The following is a 26,043-nucleotide window of genomic DNA, read 5'->3' as shown; positions in this document are numbered from 1 at the left end:
AATATACATAAATTATATACTATCTAGTTATCACTAAAACAATTAAATTTTAAACTAAATAAAACTATACTATCTAAGTATCACTAAAACAATTAAATTTTAAACTAAATAAAACTAAACTATCTAGTAATCACTAAAACAAATAAATTTTAAACTAAATAAAACTAAACTATCTACTTAACAATAAAACTAAATTCTAGTGTATATAGGGTTGCTAAAAAACTTAAAAATGACAGTAATTGTTTTACCTAAAAGGTAAGGAAAAAATTCTAATGCAACTATTAAAAAAAAGACAAGGGCCGGCCGGCGGGGGAGGTGGCGCCGGCCGGCTGCGCCGCACCGCGGGGGAGGCGGAGCTGATGGCGGCCGCGAAGTTTGAGGGAGCGGGCCGGAGGGGACGCGTGTGCTGAGGTCGATCGAGGTGGTAGGGCGGCGGCACACGTGGCTCCGGCGGCGAAGGCGCGGCGGGCAGAGGAGCCGGGGTGGCGTCGGCGCCGGCGTACGTCGAGGAGGTCGGGGACGTGACGCGTAGGGCGTGGAGGACGTCGGGGACACGGCGCGGGCGTCGAGGAGGTCAGGACACGGCACGGAGGGCGTCGAGGCCGGCGGCGGGCGGCCGCGCTACCGCAGGGGAGGTGGAACACCGGCCGGCGTGCGGAGGTCGAGGTGCCGGGCCAGAGCAGAGGGCGGCGCAGGGAGGACGGGGTGGAGAAGGCCGGAGCAGAGGGCGGTGCAGGGATAACGGGTCAAGTAGGCGAGGTGGCGGCGACGATCGATCGAGCAGGTGCAGCGAGTGCAGGAAGATGGAGAGGGCCAGTGCTTATATGATGGAAGCCTTTGGCACCGGTTGGGTATCCAACCGGTGCCTAAGGAATGCCTTAGGTACCGGGTGACCACCCACCCGGTGCCTTAGGTGCCCAACGGGCGGGAACTGAAATTCCACTTTGGCACCGGGTGGGGAACGAAAACCGGTGCCTAAAGATTCCACGACATTTGCTTTTCCCGCTTGTTGGCGACAATCTAACTGAAATTACTCGATAGCGCAATGGTAACTCTGGGTATTTTGTTCGCCGCGGCCATGGTTCGAAACTCCTCAACCCCCCTTTTTTTGGGCTAGGCAGCCTTAGGTACCGGTTCAAATTTCGACCCAGTACCAAAGGCTTTTCTGTTTCTTTTCTTTCCCCTTTTCTGGTTCTTTAATAAATCTGTTAGTTGCCTAATAAATCTGTTAATTGCCCGATAAATCAAATATTGCTTCATGATATTCGAAAAAAATATTGTACCTAATAAATCAATTATTGTGTGTGTGAATGAGTTAATGGCCCAACAAATTAGTTAATTGACTTATTAATAGCCCAATAAATTAGTTAATCGACCAATAAATCTGATAAATGCTTAGTAAATCAATTAATGGTCCAATAATTATATTAATAGCCTAATAAATCATTTAATCATCTAATAAATTAGTTAATTGAATAATAAATCATATAATGCCTAGAAAATAAGTTAATTTCCTAATAATTATATTAATAGCCTAATAAATCATTTAATCATCTAATAAATTAGTTAATTGAATTATAAATCTGATAAATGCCTAGTAAATTAGTTAATTGCCCAATAAATATGATAATGTTCAAAGGAAATATTACAAGAGTTAATCATTCATCTAATAGAATATTAACGATGGTTCGCTTTACAATCGTCCCTTTATTGTGATCATGACGTGCGTAGGGAGCCTCCTCTTGGGCTAAAAGAATACTTGTGTCAACATCTACTGTGAACGGAGTCATGTCTTCGATCTTGTTGTATTCTTCTTCATGTGTGACATCGTCGACTCCTACAATTTTTCTTTTGCCTGCCAGAACTATGTGGCGCTTTGGCTCATCTTCCGCACCTACAAAAGTTGATTTATTTCTAAACTTATCTTTTTTCGGTTTGCTAGACATGTCCTGCACATAGAAAACTTGGGTGACATCCTTAGCTAGGACGAATGGTTCGTCTCGATAGCCAAGCTCTTTGAGGTCTACCGTTGTCATTCCGTACTCATCGATATCGACACCTTTTCCTGTGAGTTTAACCCATTGGCAACAAAATAGAGGGATCTTCAATGGCCCATAGTCGAGTTCCCAGATCTCTTTAATGTAACCAAAATATGAGTTCGTTTGGCCATTAGAGTCAGTGGCATCTATATGGACACCACTATTTTGATTGGTGCTTTTGTTATCTTGGGCTCTTGTATAAAATGTATAACCATTAATTTCATATCCTTGGTACATCAGGATTGAATTTGCTAGACCCCTGGCCAGCCAAGCTAGCTGTTCATGAATTTGATCGTTGGCCATGACTTCCTTCTGCAACCAGGTGGCGAATGTATCGTTATGATGTTTTGTAATCCATGTCCCAGATTTCAAAGGGTACATATTTTGCACAATTTGCATGTGCTCCTCCATGTATGGAGCCACCAAGGCTGATTGTTGCAGAATTGTGAGATGTGCTTTGCTCAACGTGGCATGATCTGTGGCATTTACTGATTTTCTTCCAAGTGTGCCCTTTCCAATCAGCCGCCCCTCATGACGTGATACTGGAATCCCAATTGGGCAGAGTTCTTCCACATAGTCAACACAAAACTCAATGACCTCCTCTGTGACATAACCCTTCGCAATCTTCCTTCTGGACGAGCCCGATTACGAACGTATTTCTTTAGGACTGCAAAGTATCGTTTAAAAGGGAACATATTATGAAGGAAAACATGACCGAGAATACCAATCTCTTTGACCAGGTGAACTAGAAGATGCGTCATAATATTGAAGAATGATGGAGGAAATATCATTTCAAGACTGACTAAACTTTGGACAACATCCTCTTGTAGCCTGCTTAAACTCGATGGATCGATTGTCTTCTGAGAAATTGTGTTGAGAAAGGCGCATAGCTTTATGATTGTTGCTCGAACATTAACTGGTAGAATACCTCTAAGTGCAACTGGAATCAATTGCGTCATCAACACGTGACAGTCATGGGACTTTATGTGTGCAAATTTCTTCTCTTTCAAGTTCAGTAGCTTCTTTATATTCGAAGAGTAGCCTGATGGGACCTTGATACTATTCAAACAGTCGAACATACTTTGCTTCTCTTTCTTACTAAGAGTGTAGCATGCAGGACCTAGGTAATGACGTCCTTTATCCCTTTTTTCTGGATGTAGGGCGGCCCATTGTTTCATACGTTGAAGATCTTGCCACACTTCCAATGTATCCTTTGGCTTACCGTAGACACCAAGGAAGTCTAGAAGGTTCACACAAAGATTCTTTGTTAGGTGCATCACATCAATTGTGTGGCGGACGTTTAAAACTTCCCAATAAGGTAACTCCCAAACAATACTCTTCTTCTTCCACATAGGTGCACGTCCGTCATCACTCTGCACTGATCAGCTGCTGGGTCCTTTTCCGAATACTACTTTTATATCTTTGACCATTTCAAACACTATTTTCCCACAACGGTGCCTAGGCTTGGTACGATGATCTGCCTTTTCCATCGTAGTGAGCATGCCTCCTCCTTAATGGTTGCTTGATCGAAAGAAATCGACGATGTCCCATATACACGATCTTCCCACAGTGCTTGAGGTACGTGCTGTCGATTTCTTCTAAACAATGGGTGCATGCCCTATAACCCTTATTGGAATGTCCGGAGAGGTTGCTTAGTGCTGGCCAATCGTTGGTGGTTACAAAAAGCAATGCACAAAGATTAAAATGTTCATCTGTGTGCGCATCTCACATACGAACACCCTCCTCTTTCCATAATAATAGAAGATCCTCAATCAGTGGTTTCAGATACACATCTATATCGTTACCGGGTTGCTTCGGGCCGGGGATAAGCACCGGCATCATAATGAATTTCCGCTTCATACACAACCAGGGAGGAAGGTTGTATATACAGAGTGTCACAGGCCAGGTACTATGGCCACTGCTCTGCTCATCGAAAGGATTCATGCCATCCGTACTTAAATCGAACCTTATATTCCTCGCATTATTTGCAAATGTTGGGAATATTCTGTCCACTTTTCTCCACTGCGACCCATCAGCGGGGTGTCTCAACATATTGTCTTGCTTACGTTTTTCTTTGTGCCATCGCATCTATTTAGCATTCGTTTTGTTCATGAACAAACATTTCAGACGTGGTATTAGAGGGAAATACCACATCACCTTGGCAGGCACCCTCTTCTTGACACGCATCCCCTCAACGTTGCCTGGATCATCTCGAGGGATCTTATACCGGCATGCGTTGCATACAGGGCATGAATCTAAATTTTCATACTCACCTCGATATAGGATGCAGTCATTAGGACAAGCATGTATCTTCTGTGCCTCTAATCCTAAAGGACAAACAATTTTTTTTTGCCTCATATGTTGTCTCCGGCAAGGTGTTACCCTCAGGGAGTAAGTTTTTTATAAGTTTCAGCAACTCCTCGAATCCCTTGTCAGACAAACCATTTGATGCCTTCTATTGCAACAATTCCAATATGGTACCCAACTTCTTTTGGCCTTGTTTGCAATTTGGGTACAACAATGTTCTGTAGTCCTCCAACATACGCTTCAGATCTCTCGATTCCTTTTCTGTTTGGCAAACTTCCTCAGCTTCATGCAGCACCTGACCAAGATCATCTTCTACAACGTATCCTTCAGTATCTTCTTCAGGCTCACCCATTGCAGTGTCATTGAAATAAGCATTATAATTGGCTGCAAAGTCAGGAATCCTGTCCTCTTCTTCTACATTATTATCCAGCATAATTCTTCTTTCTCCATGCTTGGTCTAAACATAGTAGTTCGGCATGAAACCACTATTGAACAAGTGACTGTGGATGATTCTTGATGATGAGTAATCCTTCTCATTCTTACAGAATTTGCATGGACAACTAACGAAACCGCCATATTTGTGTTTCTCGGCCGTTTCTATGAATTCATGCACACCATCAATGAACTCCTTTGAACGCCGGTCGGCCATGTACATCCATTGCTGACTCATCTGGGTCCACAATACATTTATATACATCATTGTAGTGTACAAATAGTTCATTCATACTACCAATTTATAACTAACATTGAATACACTATTAATAAAACTTAACTACAAAATTATAACGATGCATATGGCCATCTGACTGCATGACTGTGTAAAAACTTTGTTTCTCTATATAGAACTTTATATTTTTGTACAAGAAACGATGCATGTGGCCTTCTGGCTGCATGACTGGGTAAAAAACTTTATTTCTATATATGGACCTTGGTTTGTTTGCCTAGAGCCTTGAGGATTTGGGATCATCGTCTGTGCAATGATTCTCTTTGGCACGGTAATTCTGGCTGTATTAATGGCAGTGGCACGATAATGTTTTTTTCTTCTAGACGCGCACGCTGCAGCGCAGCAGCGGTAGGCCTAGCTGAGCTGCGGATCTCGAATTGGCGCAGCATGCATCTCGAATGTGGAATCCTGTAAAGTTTTGGAATTTTGAAGGGAACTAAATAAAGCCCCCTTGCATATGTAATTGATAATATTTCTATACAAAATTTGAATTCAAATATATAATTGATAATGCATATAACTATAATAAATAGATACTATTCACTTATCAAATAAATTGATAAAACATATAAATACAATAATTTGATAGTATTCACATATCAAATAAATTGATAACGCATATAACTACAATAAGATGCTACAAATAAAAATAATTATCACTTGTATAAATTAAATTAAATGATAACTTCTTCTAAAAACCAATTGCTAAGTTATAGAGAAAAATAACTAATCTTTTTTGAAAAAAAACAAAAAATCGCCTCCCTCCCCTCACTTAGCTGCCATGAACAGTGAGTTCACGACAGCTTGGGGGGGGGATGGGTTGGGGTATTTATAGGCATGGGCTAAAGGCACCGGTTGGTGCTCAACAACCGGTGCCAAACAATAAGCTTAGGCACCGGTTGAAGTTACCAACCGCTGCCTTTGTGGTGGACACGTGGCGGCACCGGGTCATAGCAAAACCCGGTGCCATTGTCCGCTCTTTAGGCACCGGTTGGTGCCACCAACCGGTGCCTATACTGGGGTTTTGGTATAACCCGGTACCAAATCTTTTACCTTTGATCGCCGCTGGCCAAAGGTACCAGCTGCTTTTACAGCCGGTACTGATGCGTGGCATTAGTACCGGTTGCAACAACAGCTGGTACCTTTGGCCAGGACCTTTGGCCCATTTTCTAGTAGTGTACGTACATATTTGTGTGAAGAATCATATGAATCTAATATTTTCCCTGCAAGACGTACACAAATGCTGTACATGCCATAATAATCATTATTTCCATGAAGAAAAGGCATGCAATTTGCCTTTTTGAAGGACTTGAAATTTTTCCGAACCGGCCAGAGAATTATCAACCGCTCAATTTCCCCTTATCTTCTTTTTTTTTTAGGAAATCTACGGCAGCTCTGGGGTTTCCTGAACTTTATTGCATTTAGAAGACAAATTTACAAGGTGATTTACAGGGGGGCACAAAAGGCCCTACAGAAAGGGGATAACGGGAAGAACGTGATCTAACTATCTACCTAAAAGCTAAGATAAAATTACATTTAAACAGGGAAAAAATTACACCAAGTTTCCAGCTTTAACCGGTCCACCGGGGATGTGCATCTATTTGACTATAGCAAGAGATCTTCACTGCAACGCCTAGAGATCGTCAGATTGGTTTCATCCTCATGCCGGAAATAAAATCTTTGTATTTCTACAATATTCCAAAGGATACAGGTGAGGACCGTACTGCAAACCCGGGAATTACTCTCTAAGAGGAGACTTGTGTGTGGTGGACGCTGCATGCCTCGATTTTCTGTTAACTTGCAGACTAAGTATGCGGGTAGCAAGGGTGGAGACTGAAAATAAAGAAATTAAAGATTTGCTTGCAAGAAAATCCTGCATGCCTGCTGGCACCATCTCACCACATATAGGATCGATGATATCTTAAGGATCAGGCATATATATCTCCAACAGTTTCACCATGCATCTCACCAGCTAGGATATCTTTGAGTCATTGGCAGGAAATAATTAAAATCCTAGGATCAGTAGTTGATTCTATCTTTGGATGATATCGATCAGCATCTCTCTCTCCAACAGATCAGCATGAAGCAGCATGATTTGATCACGCCGGCCGGCGGCATCCAAATTAAAGACATACTGTACAAGGCATCATCATCAGTGCTAAAGCCACCATCCCTCTCTCTATATAAACAGAGACGTACGCCGACTGCTGCAATGTGCTGAGACCACACGATTGGAACAAACAAAGCCACCGTAGTAGGGATCGGAGGTAGGTGCAGATCGACGACGATGGCCGCCCATAAGTTCCATTCCACCACCACCTTCAAGGCGGTCGTCGTCCTCGCCATCGCCCCGCTCCTGCTTGCCTCCACCGGTGATCAATCTTCTCCCCTAGCTTCTCGCGCGATCTCCCCCCCTGATCGACGATCTGTCTTCGGATTTAGTATCCAACGAAGAACACTGTGGGTACTGATGATGCATGCATGTATGCAGGCTACGCAGCAGAGGCAACGCGGCCGGCGGACAATGGCTTCGACGCGCCGCCGCCGTGCACCAAGAGCCTTGGAGAAGGAGAGACCTGCGGCGACTGGTGCCGCAACCTCGGCTACTCTGAGGGAAGCTTCGCCAACACCGTCTGCTGCTGCGGTTCTAGACTACGACCTCCGCAAGCTGCGGCCTGAGACGAATCTAGCTAGCGAATAATAATAGCTGTGATGAGATTCTTTCTTAATTTTTCGCCTATACATGATCGATTCGTACGTATGCCTAGCCGGCGGCACTCGTCCGGCAGCCTTGTCGCCCATGTCCGGCCGGTGCGCACGCCGACGGCGAGCGTGTACACCGGGTTGCATTGACGGTTTGTGGACGAACAGATTGAGCGAGTCGAGGGTACAGGACGTATGTAGAAGTCTCGCCTGGAAGGACGCGCGCGGCAGGGAGGAAGACGGACGCTCTGCTGCTCTGCGCCTGACGAGGAAGACGGACGCTGCGACGCTCCGAATCTCAGCCGTACAAGTCGCATCGGACGGACGATACGAGCCCAGGGGTGGACGGTATTTGAAATACCGTCCACCCGGTCGGTCGGTATCTCAATCAACACCGTCCGCCCTTTGGGGCGCGGGCGCGCGGCTCGCCTCGCCGGAGCGCCGCCGCATATACTCATGGCGTCCCTAGCTTCCGTCTCCTTCCTCTTGAGCACCTCGGAGTCTCGTCCATCCTCTTGCATCATCGAGCCACCGCTACGCACCTCAGCTCCTGCGCGACCGGAGGCAAGCTGGCAGCTGGAGGCGGAGGGACCGGGGCCGACCGCGACAGGGTGCTGGGCGCGGCGACACGACGGCCGGCGTGGAAGGCGTGGCGCGCGCACGAAGTTCTCTCAAGATGCGAGCTCCTCTTGGGTCGCCATCCATCCCATGCCCTGCCGGAGATGCGCCGCCTCGCTATAGTCCCTCCCCGCCGTCAGCCGTCTGTCTCAACTCTGAAGTCTGAACAATCTAGCCCGTGATGCTCATCTATCCTCGATCTCGGCGTTCTCGCCGCGCGCAGGCCTCGCGCGCGTGCGCAGCCACCAGAGGCCACGCGTGGTCTCACCGAAGGGTCGCATGGCGAACAGCGCGGCGACGGCGGCGCTGACGAGGGCAGCTGCAGTGGCCAGTAGGCGGTCGCCAGTCGGCGGAGGGGCCGGGGCCGACGGCGACTGGGTGCTGGGCGCAGCAACGCGACGGCCGGCATGGCAGGCCTGGCGCGCGCCGCGCACGAAGGTCTCACAAGCAAGACGCCATCTCCTCTTCTTCACTCCATCCCATGAGACCCGGCGGGAGATGCGCCGCCGCGCGCCTCTAGTTCCGGCCGTCCAAGTCCGCCACGGCCGGAGCCTCACCCTCACCCTCGTCTGACGTTCTGAGACGGCAGCCCACCGTAGCCACCGGCGACGGCGACGGAGCCTCGCCCCCCGGCCCGCCTGCTGATGGCTGATGCTGAAGGGCGCCGCGGATCGGGGACGGAGACCGTCGCTGGCAAAGGGACCGGCTGCTCTGCGCCTGACAAGGAAGCCGGACGCAGCCACGCTCCAAATCTCAGCCGCACAAGTCGCATCGGACGGACGATACGAGCCCAGGGGTGGACGGTATATGAAATACCGTCCACCCGGTCGGTCGGTGTCTCAATCAAACACCGTCCGCCCTTTGGAGCGCGGCTCGCCGGAGCACCGCCGCATATACCCATGGCATCCCTAGCTTCCGTCTCCATCTTCCGCACCTCGGAGCCTCGTCCTCTTGCATCGAGCTACCGGCCGCTACGCTCCTCAGCTCCTGCGCCTGGCGTGTGCCGTGTGGTGTGGCAGCCTGGCCGCCGGAGGCGGAGTAGCCGGGCCCCCCCGCTCCGCGACCGTGTGCTGGGCGCGGCGACGCGACGGCCGGCATGGCAGGCGTGGCGCGCGCACGAAGCTCTTTCAAGACGCGAGCTCCTCTTCGTCACTCCATCCCATGAGACCCGGCGGGAGATGCGCCGCGCGCCTCTAGTTGCCGTCCAAGTCTGAACAACTCTGGCGGTAGTCTGGCCCGTGTTCTGCATCCTGTCGCCGTTCTAGCCGCGCGCCGGCGGCCTCGCGCGCGTGCGCAGCCACCAGGGACCTGCTGACCGCGTGTCGATGCCCTGTACGCAGCCGCAAGGAACACTGACGATGAGGGCGGCGCTGCAGTGGCCAGTCGGTGGCCGGTCGCCAGTGTCCGTCGGCAATTGACGTTGGCGATGTGCATCCCTTGCAGGGGTTGTTGCCGTGCATCCCTCTGTTTTGGCGAAACCTCTTCCCAATATAGAAGAACATGTTTCGGCGGTACGGTGGACCTGCTGGACTTGCTTCCGCATTGCTCACGTATGCATGGTGTCCACGCACTGCCTGTGCCATCTTTCCAATAATTTTCCATCAGTCGGACCTTGAAAGGTTACCATAGCATTTTGTTTGATTTCTTCATTCCTAGCCACAGAATTATTCTTACTAAGTATCAGGATTTTTTTCTCTGTCGAATACGCGCGCAGGAGAGTCGCGCATCATTATATTAAGAAGAGAATAAAAATTTGTTTACAACCCCGCAAGACAAAGAGATCACGGAACACAATAGGCACTAATCTAGTGCTAAAAAGCAAACAACACCCCTCTACAGATTACTCGCACTTAAAACAACCCAAGCAACACGCATGCAGATTTCACGTGCATACTTGTAGGTTTTGGCGTGATCTACAACTTTGTAGCGAGGGATCGTGCGAGGGACAGAGATAGCAGGTATATATGAGTTCGAAGACTAGATATAAAATATCTCATTCGCCCATATTTCACATGGCAATGTGACTTCTACCTTAATATTCGTCGGCACGGATACTCATATCTATGCGTGATCCGTGTTGGTTGGTTGGTGGTGTTGCCCGCGCGCAGCAGCAGAGGAGGTGCGCATGGTCCGTGTTGACAGGAAGGTGCAGAGGAGCCAAGGGTCCTGGAGGTCTTGAGCTGGCGCTCATGGTACAGTGGTATTCCCGGTGACGGCTGGGCGAATGTTGTTGCTTTTAGAGCGGTTTTCAGATATCTGAGTCCTTGGCAAAGGAGTGTAAGGTGGTGGGAGAGGCGATGCCCCCACGCCGAGTAGCCAGGATCAGTGTTTTTCATCGGCATTGCGATGGGAGTATTCTGCTGAAGCACCACTAGAACAGGGGGATCGACGATCGTGTGTGCGCGGCTTGAGGGTGATAGTTCCTCAGTGGAGGAACAAGACGCTAGCTAGGGATTACTGATACCTCGCGGCGGATGCCCTCGACGCCGTGGTCCACATCGCCGCCGCCCATCGTTCTCTCGCCTGCTCGTCTCTCGTGCTCGTGGCCTGCCTGGGGTTGGAGGTTTTGCGGGGGGGGGGGGGGGGGGGGGGGGGGGATTCGTTCGACTTCGTTCGTCGTGATCTTTCTACTGATGGCGAGCCTCCCCACCGTGTTCGTTTTGATTGCGGATCCCGTTTCCTTTGTTTCGAAATCGGAGAAGTTTTTTTTTGTTTCGTAGCTGGGCTTAGCCGCGGCGGGACCGTTGAATCGGATGGCTCAGCCGGCATGAGAAGCAAGCCCAACCAAGTAGGCCGAGAGGAAGACCAGCCCGGCCATCACAAACCCAGCAAGTACTCACCGCGCTGTCACCTTTTGCTATGCCACCCATGACTGTCACAGCCCAGACCATGCGATGATGCGAAGCTGCACCAAAACAAGGCGAGCCAGCGTGGCCATGTCACCTGCTGTTCCAGGCCGTTGGATCGGCCGAGCTAGCGGATGGCCCAAAACGTGCGAGTTCTGATCATTTTTGCAAAAAAGTTTCTAACCTTTAACGAAATCGACCCATGGTAAGGCCTCCTCTCTCATGTAATTTCACAAAAAAACTCATAACTTTTCTAAAAATCAACCCGCAGTATAACCTTCCGGGTTCAAGAAAATTTACAAAGAAAACCTTAAGTTTTCACAAAATTAACCCAGCGTCCTAGTCCTCTCGGGATTTTTAAACACCAAAACGAGTTGAAATGAAAAGTTTTTCAATAAAAAATTTGCTCAAAATTTTAGAAACTACACCTTTGTTGTAGCGCAAATTTTAAAATTCAAAACACTTTTGTTCATTTCCACAAATGCTCCCTTCTATTTACTGAAAGTCAACCCGATATCTTACACAACTAACCCGCCACAATCTAAGACCTTATTCTTGTAAAGAAAAAAAACGTACGAACCCTATAGGAATACGTCATTTCTAATACTGATACTATTTTCATACACAAAGTATGTCAGCAATATAAGATTCTATTTTGCAACAAATATAATATTGTACCAGTATTTTTCTATGTCTTCTCGTGCTATCTCCACGGTAACGCATCATATTTTAATATAACAACTACTTCCTTGAAGAAAAATATGCATTTGCCTAAATATAATAATTGTTATATGCATGAACTAAAGTCTGTATCAATTACAATACTACGATACGAGTTATATGTCCTGCGCGGCAAAGCCACGCGCCTTTCTAGTATATATGAAAAATTGAGTGCCTCAACCAAAGACTTACCTTTAATTTCTTTAGTACTTCTCATGTATATAAGAAGAGTGCATGCCATGTAGTAGAAACAATTTAAATTGAATGCTTCCTTTATCAACAAAGAACCGCAGGGATAATTTTACCTTTTGGCAGAGGGGGAAAAGGCAATCTGGAAATTGAAAAATGGATAATAATGCACACCATACTGGAGAATTAGAAGATTATAAAGATGGAGCAAACATTTTGCTGCAATGACATTCCCATTCCGATACATGAAACTTTAACTAGAAGCAGAATGGATATAAACAGAACCACCATAGGTTAAGCGACCTTAAGAGACTTGAGTGTCCCTATGATGCTGACAAGTGCACCAATGCCAGAGAAGAACATTACAATGGTTTTCTTGTTCTTGTAAACAAACGCGTGCACCTTGGTCCGCACTCGCCTGTTCACCTTGTAGTTCTCAATCTCCTTCATGATGCGGACGTAGCAGGACCCAAGGGGCAGGTCCTGAAGGCTGGTGAAGAACTCAAGCGCCTCCTTGTTGGTGAGCCCTCCTCCTCCTTCCAGGAGATGCTTTGTTCGCAGCTCATGCACGTCCTCCTCCCTGTCGACGAACATGGCAAGGAGGAGGAGGTGGGACAAGACTGCCGAATCTTCATCCTTGATGTCATCATCATCGCGATATGAGATCGTGCATAGCTCCAGAGCCGCCATGTTGATGAGCCAGCTTGCACGTGAACGGTTCAGGGACAGTGGTGGAAGGTAGAGCTCGGAGAACAGGGCCCCTTTCTTCTTGACGCCCATGTCAATGAGCTCAGTAGTTTTGTTGGCTTTGAGCGTAATGCCGACTTCAGCAAGCTCGATGGCACTAACCGAAACCGATATCGACTCGGTTTCCTTTGGGGGTTTCAGGTTGGCTTTGCTTCTGCCCACAACGTGTAGCCGAAGGAGGCCAAGAAGATGTGGTGGTTCATAGCCATCATCCATGACAAAAGGATCTTCTTTGTTAACCTTGCGGTCTTCACTACTGGAAAAACGCACATTCGTCCGCGGCCGTTAGTACCGGTCACGGCTTTGGCCGGTACTAACGTGCAAATTTAGTACCGGGCCAAAGGAACAGTGGCCCTGGGAGCCTATTAGTACCGGCTGGTGGCTCCAGCCGGTACTGAAGTCCGCCACCGACAAGCTCTGACATCCGCCACCGACAGTTAGTGAAAGTTTTGTACCGGCTGGAACCACCAGCCGGTACTAATGCGCCCACTATAAATTGGCCCCCCTTCTTCCTACCCGAGCCCGAGCCAGTGCCATTTCACCAGAGAAGCTCGAGCTCGGGTTGTTCTTCCCTTCTCTTAGAGAGTTGCCGCCATTTGTTCTAGTTTTAGTGAGTGTTCTAGTTATCCAAGTACGCCAAAGGTTTGCAACTTCATCCTCTCTTCATTCATAGTTTTTATTCTTCATTTTATGCTCTGTAGTTAGAGAAATTTGTGACTTTTAGAAATAGTGAGGATGAGTATGATTTCTTTGATTTATGCAATGATTTCAGATATATAGAACCGATGACTTGAATGTGGGAGTAGATTTATTGGCTAGGTTGAATATGAAAAATTTATAGACATATTTTTCAATCATTTTCTATATATTACAAATAACCGTAGGACATTTTTTTTAGATTCAGATAAGCATGTAGATAGTAGAAATTTTTAGAATGAGTGTAGACAAAACATGTGATTGTAGTAGATATAACCATAATGTGGATAGTTAATTTTTTATAATGAACTAACGAAAGAATTATAATAGATTTTTTTATTAAGAATTGATTATTTTGACACTCTAGTGATGTATTTATTCAGGCTCACATTGAAATTATCTATAAGCTAAAAAAAATCTTTATTTCGAAATAAGTATACGTCGTTAATCTCCATCCAATAGTGATGACACTACCTTTCGGAAAAACACTATGCGCTATATGGACGTCGCGAATCGGTTGGTCGCATCACCAGCACTTCCGATTGATACAAAGACAGCATTTGACACAGTCAGCGTGGTCGTTGTTGCACTGAGAGCATATCAACAAGCACGCTGCCTGTGCCAAGTGCTGTGTTCCTATTAACCGGAAATGTTGGTGCTGCGACTGGCCAATTGGTGACATCCTTGTACCGCACCGTGTCCCCCTGAAAGACATTGTCATCACCGCAGGGTCGAGGTTACCGACATATACATTTTCCGAAATAAAGTTTTTTTCTTCTAGATGGTTTCTGGATATTGAAAAGATTGTTCTTCTGGAACTGAAGGGTGTCAAAATAATTTTGAGTTATAGAGATTTATTTCAATTAATTAGAGATTTCTCTCAATTAGTTGTATTATTTTGGCACTCTAAAAATGTATTTATTGGGGCTCATATGGAAACCATCGAGAAGATTAAAAAATGTATGTTTTGGATCATGAATATGTCGTTAACCTTGATCCTTCGGTGAAAACTCTGATATTTGGGGCTAGAATCAATATCCACAATGCGGTGCGGTATATATGAGGACGCGGTGAAGGAGTACGGTCTTGGTCCCAATAATGAAATCCTCGATGGTTTTAGAGGAAGTGACCCTAAAACAAAGCCTTTGCAACATGTATTTATTAATTTGGACTTCTATTAATTTTGTATGTCAATGTTAAATTCGCAAAAATAGCTTTTGTATTTCATTATGTTATGTGCCAATTTAAATGATATGAATACAAGTAAAATAATTTTGTTACTTAATTCAAAATTGTAGATCGATGGACCGACAATGGATGTACGGCGACCGGTGCACCATGGTGTGGATTAATGGTCTAAAGTCTTTTCTTGATGCGGCGGAGGCCCACAAGTCATCGAAAGATTTTATGTGTTGTCCGTGCCGCGTTTGCCAAAATAATAAGGAATACTCTAAGAGGAGCACTCTACATGCCCACATTTATGAAAAGGGTTTCATGGATAACTATACTCTTTGGACCAAGCACGGTGAACCTGGAGTTGTGATCATAATATTGCAGACTGGGCTCATCTATATGAAGCAGGAGCCTTTGAAGATGAACCCATGGACAATGCTGAAGAAATGGACGAGGCTAGAGAAAATGCAGCAGAAGACCAACCACCTGATGAATTAGGTCAGGTTCTAGTGGATTCACAAAGAGACTGTGAAACTTTAAAGGAGTCAAAGAAGTTTGAGAAGATGTTGGAGGATCACAAAAAATTATTATATCCAGATTGCAAGCAGGGGCTTAAAAAGTTGGGTGCCACACTTGAAATGCTGCAGTGGAAGGCAGCTAATGGTGTCACCGATAAGGGATTTGAGGAGTTACTTGGAATCGTAAAGAACATGCTTCCAGAGGGAAATGAACTGCCCTCTACAACATACGAAGTAAAGAAGGTTGTTTGCCCTCTTGGATTGGAGGTACAGAAAATTCACGCATGTCCTAACGATTGTATTCTCTATCGAGGCGAAGAATATGAGAAACTGGATGCTTGTCCTGTCTATGATGCAAAACGGTACAAGATAAGGCAAAATGATCCTGGTGAGGACGGCGGGGAGGCCGTCAAGAAAAAAGTTCCCGCTAAGGTGATGTGGTATTTCCCAGTAATACCACGTTTGAAGCGTTTTTTCAGAAATAAATCCAATGCTAAATTGATGCGGTGGCACAAAGAAGAGCGTAAGCAAGATCAGATGCTGAGACACCCTGCGGATGGGTCCCAGTGGAGAAACGTGGATAGAGATTTCCCAGATTTTGATAACGACCCAAGGAACATAAGGTTCGGTTTAAGTACGGATTGAATGAATCCATTCGGCGAGTGGGGCAGCAGTCACAGTACATGGCCTGTGACCCTCTGTATGTTCAATCTTCCTTCTTGGCTATGCATGAAGCGGAAGTGCATGATGATGCCGGTGCTTATCCAAGGCCCAAAACAACCGGGCAATGATATTGACGTGTACCTAAGACTGTTGGTTGATTAACTGTTGCTGCTGTGGAAGGAAGGTGTACGTGTTTGGGACGAGTACAAACAGGAGAATTTTGACCTGCGAGCATTGCTTTTTGTTACCATCAACAATTGGCCTGCACTTAGCAATCTGTCCGGACAGTCGAATAAGGGATACCAGGCATACACTCATTGTCTAGAAGAAACCGACAGCTTGTATCTAAAAGCTTGTATCTAGAAACCGACAACTTGTATCTAAAAAATTGAAGAAAAGGAAAACATTTCAAAGGGGAACCAGAAACGGGAAGCGTGTTTTCTCGATGGTGAAGGATGTCCATGTCGTGTTTGGAAAGGGCCGTGGAAGCCAACAAGTTCCGAATGATGAAAACGGCCATGCCCCAATGTGGAAGAAGAAGTCCATACTATGGGAGCTCCCATATTGGGATGTCCTGGAGGTTCGCAACACAATCGATGTGATGCACTTGACGAAGAATCTTTGCGTCAACCTGCTGGGATTCCTAGGTACGTATGGGCAGTCAAAAGATAGACTAGAAGCAAGACGTGATTTGAAAGAAACAAAACAACGAGAAGACCTACGTCCTGAGAAGAGAGAAAATGGACAACACTACTTACGTCCTGCTAGCTACACTCTTAGCAAAGAGGAGAAGGAAAGCATGTTTGATTGCTTGAACAGTATGAAGGTACCATCCGGTTACTCCTCGAATATGCAGGGAATAATTAATATGAAAGAGAAAAAATTCACAAACCTAAAGTCTCATGATTGCCACATTTTGATGACCCAATTGCTTCCAGTCGCGTTGAGGGGTATTCTACCAGAAAATGTAAGATTAGCAGTGGTGAAGCTATGTGCCTTTCTTAATGAAATTTCGCAGAAGGCAATCGATCCAAATAAGCTCACAAGGCTACAGAATGATGTGGTCCAATGTCTTGTTAGTTTTGAGATGGTCTTTCCACCTTCATTCTTTAATATTATGACCCACCTCCTGATTCATATTGTGAAAGAGATAAACATTTTAGGCCTTGTATTCCTACACAATATGTTCCCTTTCGAGAGATACATGGCAGTCTTAAAGAAGTACGTTCGGAATCGTTCTCGGCCAGAAGGATGTATCACCAAGGGCTATGGAACAGAGGAGGTCATTGAGTTTTGTGTTGATTTCATTGATGAACTTAGTCCGATTGGGGTCCCCATGTCACGCTATGATGGGCACACTAGGTAAGAAATCTATTATGCACATCCTTGAAAGTGAAATCCGCAAAGCAAATTTCGCCGTTCTACAGAATTCATCCCTTGTGGCCCCATATATGGATGAGCACATCAATATTGTCCGATATGAAAACATAGGGAAGTCTGAGGCATGGATTACACATCATCACATAGATAGCTTTGCAGTTTGGCTAAGAAGAAAACTCATAGGTGACAGCACGATTGATGTACAACTACAATGGCTTGCTAGGGGACCATTGGCCACAATCATGCAATACCAAGGATACGAGATCAATGGATATACATTTTACACAAGAGCCCAAGATGAAAAGAGCACGAACCAAAATAGTGGTGTGCGTATTGATGCAATAGGCCATGATGGAAATAAGGACAGCTACTTTTGTGTCATAGAGGAAATATGGGAGCTTGACTATGGCCCTTTGAAGATTCCTTTGTTTCGATGCCAATGGGTGAACCGAGCAGGTGACGGTGTAACAATAGACCGGTATGGAATGACAATAGTGGACTTCAAAAAGATTGGATATAAAGACGAACCATTCGTCATCGCCAAGGATGTGACGCAGGTTTTCTATGTGAAGGACATGGCAAGCAAACCTAAGAAAAATCAAGTCAAGTCCGACGACGAGCCAAAACGCCACATAGTTCTTACAGGAAAAAGAAAAATCGTTGGAGTTGAAGACATTTCGGACAAGTTAGAAGACTTTGATCAGTTTGACGACCGTCCTCCATTCTTTATTGATGTTGACCCTAGCATCCTGTTGTCCAAAGAGGACGCTCCTTACTTACGCCTCGATCATGACCAAGGGACATTTGTAAAAAGAAAGGTTGTCAACATTCCATTAAACAATGATGTGTAATCATTATGTTATACTTTCATGTTCTTGTAACCAAGTGATTGATGTAATATATTTGAAACTTATTTTGAACTCAATATGACGAGTTCAGAGCGTAAACCTACAATCGATTTGATTCTGAAACTTATTTTTTCATTTTTTTATGCATTTGTATAATACTTTAGACACTAAAACACTTTTGACACACTAATATAACAAATTTTGATCTCAATACGATAAATTAAGTGCTTAAATAATAAATATATGCTTTTGTATAATACTTTAGACACTAAAACACATTTGACACACTAATATAACAAATTTTGAACTCAATACAATTAATTAAGTGTTTAAATATTAAATATATACATTTTTATATATTTGTATAATACTTTACACACTAAAAACACATTTGACACATTAATATAACAAATTTTGAACTCAATACAATTAATTAAGTGTTTAAATATTAAATATATGCATTTTTATATTTAAATATTAAACATATGCATTAGTTTTCTAGGCTTTTATTGAATTTGAAATTTGAAATTTAGTGTCAATACTTTGAATTTAGTGCAAAGACTAATACTTATTAAGATTAACGTATGTTTAATAATAATAATGTAATTTTGCATGGTGAAAATAGTACATATATCTATTTTTTAATCATTTATTGAATTTTATTGCACAAAAAACATAAAATGAATTACAAAACAATTACAAAACTGGAAAATCGTTTTGGGAGTTTAGTACCGGGCCATGGTTGCAGCCGATACTAAACTGCCTCCCCAATTTTTCCCGCCTGTTGGGGACGTTTAGTACTAGCTGGTGCCACGGCCAGGTACTAAACTTGGCAGTTTAGTACCGGGCCGTGGCACCAGCCGGTACTAAACTGCGCTGTCGGAAGTTTAGTACCGGGCGCAACCATGGCCCGGTACTAAACTGCCTCCTCTATATAACCTGGGGGACATAGCGTTCGTCGCCATCCCCACCCCCCGACGAGATCGATTGAAGCCGGCCGCCGCCCGTCGCCGACGATGCCACCGCCGTCCGACCCCCTTCACGCGCGTCGCCCGAGGCCCTCTGCACCGCCATCCTCCGCGCCAGCCTCCTCTGCGCCGCCCAGCACCGCGGACGTCGGCCCCGCGCCCTCCCGCGCGCGCTGCCGCCGCCCGTCGTCGTCCCCTCCGGCACCAGCCTCCTCCTCCGCGCAAGCACATCATCCGGAGGTGTCCTTCGTACGCCGCCGCCCCTCCGTACGCCGCTGTCCCTCCGTATGTCGCCGCGCAAGCCCTCCGCCGCCGCCTCCGTCCCTCCGTACGCCGCCGCTGCCTCCGTCGAGTCGCTCCGCCGCCGCGCAAGCCCTCCGCCGCCGCCTCCATCCCTCCGTACGCCGCCGCTGCCTCCGTCGAGTCGCCCGCCGCCGCGCAAGCCCTCCGCCGCCTCTGCGCTCCGTCCGAGCCCCTAAATGAGTTCGCGATCTCGCGAGCTCACTCCCCGTACAAACCACACTCGAAAAGAGCCCCAGACGGCCGATTTCGGCCTACGCCGGCGAGCCGCCGGCGCTCTGCGCCGCCGCCCGCACCGCCGCGTCGCGTACCAGCCGCCCGATCGATCCAAGGGTCCAGATCTGTCCCAAGCCGAGTCAACCAGCCAAGTGCCGGTCAACTCTGGCATTTTTGCAAAAGAACCCCTCTGGTTTTCTAAAATCAACCCGCCGTCCAAGCCTTTTAAAAAAATAATCCCAGTTTAGTCCTTTTCTTTATGTTTTAGGACCTGTTGTTTTAAAACCTTTACAAATAAGCCTTAGCACCTTGTTTTAGCCATAACTTCACCGTTTTAAATCCGTTTTCAACGATTCTTGCGCTCACGCGATCCTTGCAACGTGTAGAATAGTTTTATACCCTCTTTTTGTACCGTTTATATTGTTTGGTGTATTGTTTCTTATTTGTTGTATGTGTTTGCTTGTATGTGCTCGTGTGATGTGTAGACGACGCGCCGATCGAGGGTCAACATGAGCAAGACTTTGAAGACGCCGATCAGCAACAGCGTTTTGAGGAAGGCAAGTGGCCCTTTGATCATACTTTTGTTAGAAATTGATACACAATAGTGAAAATTGTAGAAATTGTAGAAAATTATAGATATTTGTTCAATATATAGTAAATTTGTTGAAATTTGTACAAAATTTGTAAAAATTTGTAAAAAATTGGTAGATATATACATAGAAAACTTCATGTCTTTACGGGCTTCACATTTATATCTTGTAGTAATTATGGATATTGTACAAAAATCTTGAATATTGTAGAAAACTTCATGTCTTTACTGGCTTAACATTTATTGTTTTATTTGGTATTTTTGAATTGTGTATTTTATGACATGTATATGATGTAAATTTTGTCTTTTACAGCTTTATCTATTGAATTTGTAATTTTCTTTGTAAATTTTAGGTTGTTATACTATAAACAGTTGAAATTAGTAGAAAATGGTGGCAGTAGAAAAATAGTTGAAAATCTTAGAAAATTCAGGGCACATTTTATAAAATTCTAGAGCACATTGTATATAAGATGTATATGATGTAAATTTTAGAAATTTTGTCCATGTATGCGTTGTATGGCTTTATTGAAGGTGTACTTGTAAATTTTTTATACATTGTCAATTAGTACAAAATTGCATATCAAACATATGTTGATTCACATAGGAAACGAAATGGAACCCTTTCACCGTGATGACGACGAGGCCTTTCTTGCGGACATAATTGGTACGGGCACGCACCACAACAAAGAGGATGCTGCCGAGGACGATGGCAGCCAATACCTTAACGATACTGGCGATGGCGATGATAACCAGACAGAACAAATGACTGTGCAAGATGATAGCGCAGAGGTATATACAATTTGTGCTTATATAGATAAACATACGCATTAATTCTATATGTAAGTACAATGCGTACTAAATACATATTTTTTAGGCATCCGGATCGACTAGGATACCAAAACGGAAACGAGGGTCGAAGAAAATCATGGAGGGGCACACTATTATCACTTCATTGAATCCTAACGGTGAACCAAAGTCTCCGAAGGGATTGAAGACGACGGTGGTGAATCAATGTGGATGTTATGTCAGGGACCACATTCCCATTAGCTTCAAGCTATGGAAGAAAAGTAAAGCCACAGATATCGATGTTGACGTCGTTCCCGAGACCGAGAAAGAAATGTTATGGGCAGATGTCAAACAGCACTTCACCTTTCCGGAGGACAAAGAACAATTGTTTAAGGATTGGGTCATGAAGAAGATGGCTATTGCTTTTCAGACGTTCAAGAAAAATTTGAACAAAGATTATGTTAGAAAGGGACTCACGCCGGACTTCGAGAAAAACTTCAAGAATCAACGTCCTTATTGGGAGGCATTCGTGTAGTACAAGTCGTTCGAGGATAGCGAGAAGAAGACAGCCCAAGCCAAGGAGAATGCGAGCAAAAAGAAGCACTTCCATCATCTTGGGCAAGGAGGATATGCGTCGGCGATTCCGAAATGGCAGAAGATGGAAGATGATCTCGTTGCCAGAGGAATCGTACCGGCGACTTTCAACTAGCTGTTGCGAGCAAAACATTACTTCTATGCTCATGGAGGCTCATTGAATATGGAAGATGGGTCGTTCGTCACTAGCGATACCATAAGGGAAGCGGCCGACAGGCTCGAAGTGGCACTAAAGGCCGTGTCCGAAGGCAGCTTCAAGTCGGACAGAGAGAAAGACGAGCTGACGTACGCTCTTGGCACACCGGAACACACAGGACGTGTGCGAGGCATGGGCGTAGTTCCATGGAAGCATGGCTTCAGTGGCGACATAGAGACGTATCGAAGCTGACAGAGAAAAAAGGCTGAAGTAGCAGAGAAGGTGCATGCCCTAGAAGAACGGGTTGCTTCGATCGAAGGTGCACTTACAGCTAGCCAACAGCAGCCACCAGAAGCCAGATCAACGGCTCAGCTAGAGACTAGCCCCATCGGCTCGCAGCATCGTAGCAGCATCGCTTCAACGGAACACCCAGCCGCAGATCGAGAGGAAGCGGTTGCGGAACATTACCCCATGGACGACATCACCGTGAGGACCCCCTGTGAGCTTCTATATCAGCTCAGGAAAAAACTGAAAGTAGTCGCTCACGGGGTTGCTGAAGTCCCCATTCAAGGCAGGACAATCCATGGCATGGCAATCCTAGAAGGATATGCTAGAGTCATGGTTGACCGTGTCGAGAATGGATGGGAAGACCTCGACCTAGAGATCCCTGGAGGCGATGGAGAAGAGGAGTTAGGACAGGCCCTCCACACTTGGATATGTTGGAAGAAACAGTACATAAGAATTGCAGGAAGAGATCCTAGCCCGTCTCCGAGGTCACCGCCAGCTGCTCAAAGGTCTCCGAGGCCAAGTGTGGATCCACCGTCACCGGCCGCTGCCCAGGACCCCAGCGTTAGTCCATCGCCGTCACCGGCCGCTTCCGGGGAGCCCAGTGTTAGTCCGCCTCCGCCATCTCCTCCCCCCCCCCCCCCCCGCAAAGAAGAAGAAATCTGCTTGGGTGCCGCCACCGCCACCTCCAAGGCCGAAGAAGACCCAAGCACGAAAGAAGAAAGAGAAGCCCGCGCCAGAGAAGTCAGGTTACGAAATGACTCCAGAGGAATTGACTGCTTGGGTGCAAGAAGACGTGCGCAAGCAGTTGAAGCCAAAGAAGCCTCTGCTAAAGGAACCAGTGGATCCAGCAGCGAAGAAATTCTATCTATCCATGATGTGCCAACCAAAGCCTCCACTGATGTCGGACTACGACCGCTCGATTACAAAATCATGGGAGAAGAAGAGTAATCGGAGGTACAACCAAGCCCCCCAGCTCGGCGAACAACCCAAACAAAGCGTACCCCCTCTAGTAGTGCTTTCAAAAGAGGATGAAGCTACTGCTGAGTTTGTCAAGGAAACGAACCTCACAAAAGCTCAGCTCCTAGGTCTGGAAAAAATCCTGCTTCACCAAGGGGTAGGAAAAGAACCATTTGTACTGGGGGAATCTCTGATGTGGCCAGAGTTGATTGACACCCTACCAACAAAAATGCGTGAGTTACATTAGTGGTACTTGAAATCATGTGCAGAGGGGTATATAATGCTAGCTGCTCGAATTAAACATACCCATTTCTATCGGGGAATGGATGACATTTGGATTGATTTTGACCATTTTTTGTTTCTATTCAATCAAGACGCCCTAGACAAGTCCCTCGTTAGTGTATGGTCTATGTAAGTGTTTTCTGTCAATTGTATACTCTAGCTCTACTAAGTCGTTTAGATTTCTCATTCCCTCCTTTTATTTGTAATCGTGCAGGATGAAAATGCAAGAATGCCGGAAGATCGGGATTTACAACGTTGGCTTCATAGATTCGAATGTTATACATGAGGAGTGTGTACGCCAATTTCCTAATCGGACCGAGAATAATTTAGTCATGTCCTTGGAAGGGCAGCACGATCGCACATTCATTCTGTTGCCGTACAACTTCAAGTGAGTCCTTTCACTTTTTGAGTCACTTCAACTAGCCAATAAGTGTATATATCTAACATTTCTTGTATCCATATGTATGTATCAACAGTTTCCACTGGATCCTACTTGTGATCGAAATTGATCGGTCCCGAGTTACTGTGTGGGACTCCTTGAGGAAGCCACCAGAATTATATCAAAATCTCATAGACCTCATGCAAAGGGCATGGTCTCGGTTCCTCAAAACACAATTAGGAGTCGCGTCAGCACCAACTGAGCTTGAATTCAACCATAACAAGCCGGTACGAATATCGCACATCTACTTTCATTTATTCAAATAGCATGAATATTTTATAACATGTATATATGTATATATGTATATAGTGTTTGAGACAGAACCAAGGAACCAACCTCTGCGGATACTAGGTATGTGAGCACATGCACTTTTTTTGCAGAGAAACCAAGAGGGTGACACAAGAAAACTTCGAAGTATGTATAACATTAGTAACAATTTCTTGTATTTAATTCCATGCAGGCACTAAATGAAACTATTGATGTTTATTTGTTGTTGACAGATTTGGAGAATGAAAGAGAACCTCATCGAACCGGAAAGAATTAGGGCAATTCAAGAAGCACTCTGTGGATTCCTGTTGGATGTGGTGATAAATCCAAATGGTGAATTTCATTCCGATCCAATGATAAGTGTGGCTCGAGCGGATAAACTCAACAAACGCCGCAAGAAGGATGCCGGTGCCGATGACGATGCAGATGATTAGAATTATTGAAGAATTTGTCGGAAAAAACTTATGAGAATTCATACTTGTAAATATTATTGTCTTTTATCCATGTATGTATATAATTTCTTTTATCCATGTATGTATAGAATTTTTTTATTTGCTTTGCTCCATATACAAATACGAATTCTAGATACGAGTACGAGTACGAATACACAAACCGCTGCGAGTACGACTATTAATACTAATTAATTGAAATTGAAAGGAAAAGAGAACAAATATAAAGCATTAAAAAGAAAAAAAATCATTCTGCTCGGCCTAGCTGTTGGCGTGGCCAGCAGTTTAGTACCAACCGGTACTAAACATGCCGTTTAGTACCGGGCCAGCTGACCGGTACTAAGTGCGCGTGCACTTAGTACCGGAGGAGCAGTACCGGTCGGGAAACCGGTACAAACCGGGGTTTCCTGACCGGTACTAATGAGAGATTTTCTAGCAGTGCTTGCAGACAGCCTTTCAAACTATTATGCAGCCTTTCAAACTATTATGCAGAACCTCCAAGGGCACGGGCCTGAACCTCAGGATGGCCTTCACCACCAGCCAGGGCAGCTGGTTGTCAAGCAGCATGACATCATGGTCGATGTCGTTCTCGTTGGACCCAAAGAAACCGCTCAATGACGGATCCATCTCGGAGATGTGACTGGGAATACAAGAAAGCATGTACTGCACCAAGAAGCAAGCATCATAGAACATCATAGGTAGGAAGTCGTCGTCGCTGATACCTGCCATCACGCCCTTGTAGAGGCGGCGGGCATCGTCCGCGACCGAGACGACTGCATCGTACATCTCCTGTACTGAGCAGCCAGACTCCTTGATGCAGTGGTAGGCAGCCACATGCTTCACCTTCTCTGCCTGCTTGAGATGCTCTTGGTAGTGGTGGTAAGGACCGATGGCCACAATTGTTGGGACTGTGTACTGATCACCAAGAGCTCGAATGATTGCAGGGTACCTATGGATCTTCATTTCCACCATATTGACATCTTCTTCAAACTCGTGCGCTGCTTCCTGGAATGCATGAATCGGATCTTGTATCTTCATTTCCATACTGTTGAAATCAACCGCAAACTCTTGTGCTGGTTTCTCAATCTGATCCTTCTATGCAGCTGCTCCATACTCAACCACCTGCTCTGCTTTAGAGCTAGCAGGGACATGATGTTTGGTGGCAGCTGCCAAATATCTCAGTGGACGCATACTCCACAGGGATGCCAGGAGCCCATACTGCAGTTGGTTCCATAGTCCAATTGGCCGTCTGAAGGTCCCATGGTACCCATGCTGCAGCTGGTTCCATGCTCCAGCAGACCAGCTGAAAGTATTTGCCGCAAGAAGTACTGTACGAAAAACTAGAATTGAAGAAATGAAGAGTGAAAACAGGGTTACAGTGAAATTGCTATGTATAAATCATGCATATCAAGACTCACAATCAGGAAGAAGAAGCACAGCCTCTAGGCTCCTCTTATATAGGATAGACTCACAGACAGAGACTAACCGACAAGTCCATGACATTTTTTTCTCTATTCACTGCAAGTGGTCATATATATAGGCATGTGTGCTATAAGCATGCTATAACAGTTTTGCTGGTAGATGATGATTCTGTTGTTCTT

At 45.6% G+C, this 26,043-nt stretch overlaps 1 pseudogene; it reads right to left on the bottom strand.

Moving 5' to 3' along the window:
• Window positions 1-12,371: 12,371 nt before the first annotated feature.
• LOC120646420 lies at window positions 12,372-25,750 on the bottom strand (annotated as a pseudogene).
• Between the last annotated feature and the right edge of the window lie 293 nt (window positions 25,751-26,043).

This window comes from Panicum virgatum, chromosome 8K (genome assembly GCF_016808335.1).
Source record: "Panicum virgatum strain AP13 chromosome 8K, P.virgatum_v5, whole genome shotgun sequence".
Taxonomy (NCBI): domain Eukaryota; kingdom Viridiplantae; phylum Streptophyta; class Magnoliopsida; order Poales; family Poaceae; genus Panicum; species Panicum virgatum.
This window is presented reverse-complemented; position numbering and strand designations above follow the sequence as displayed.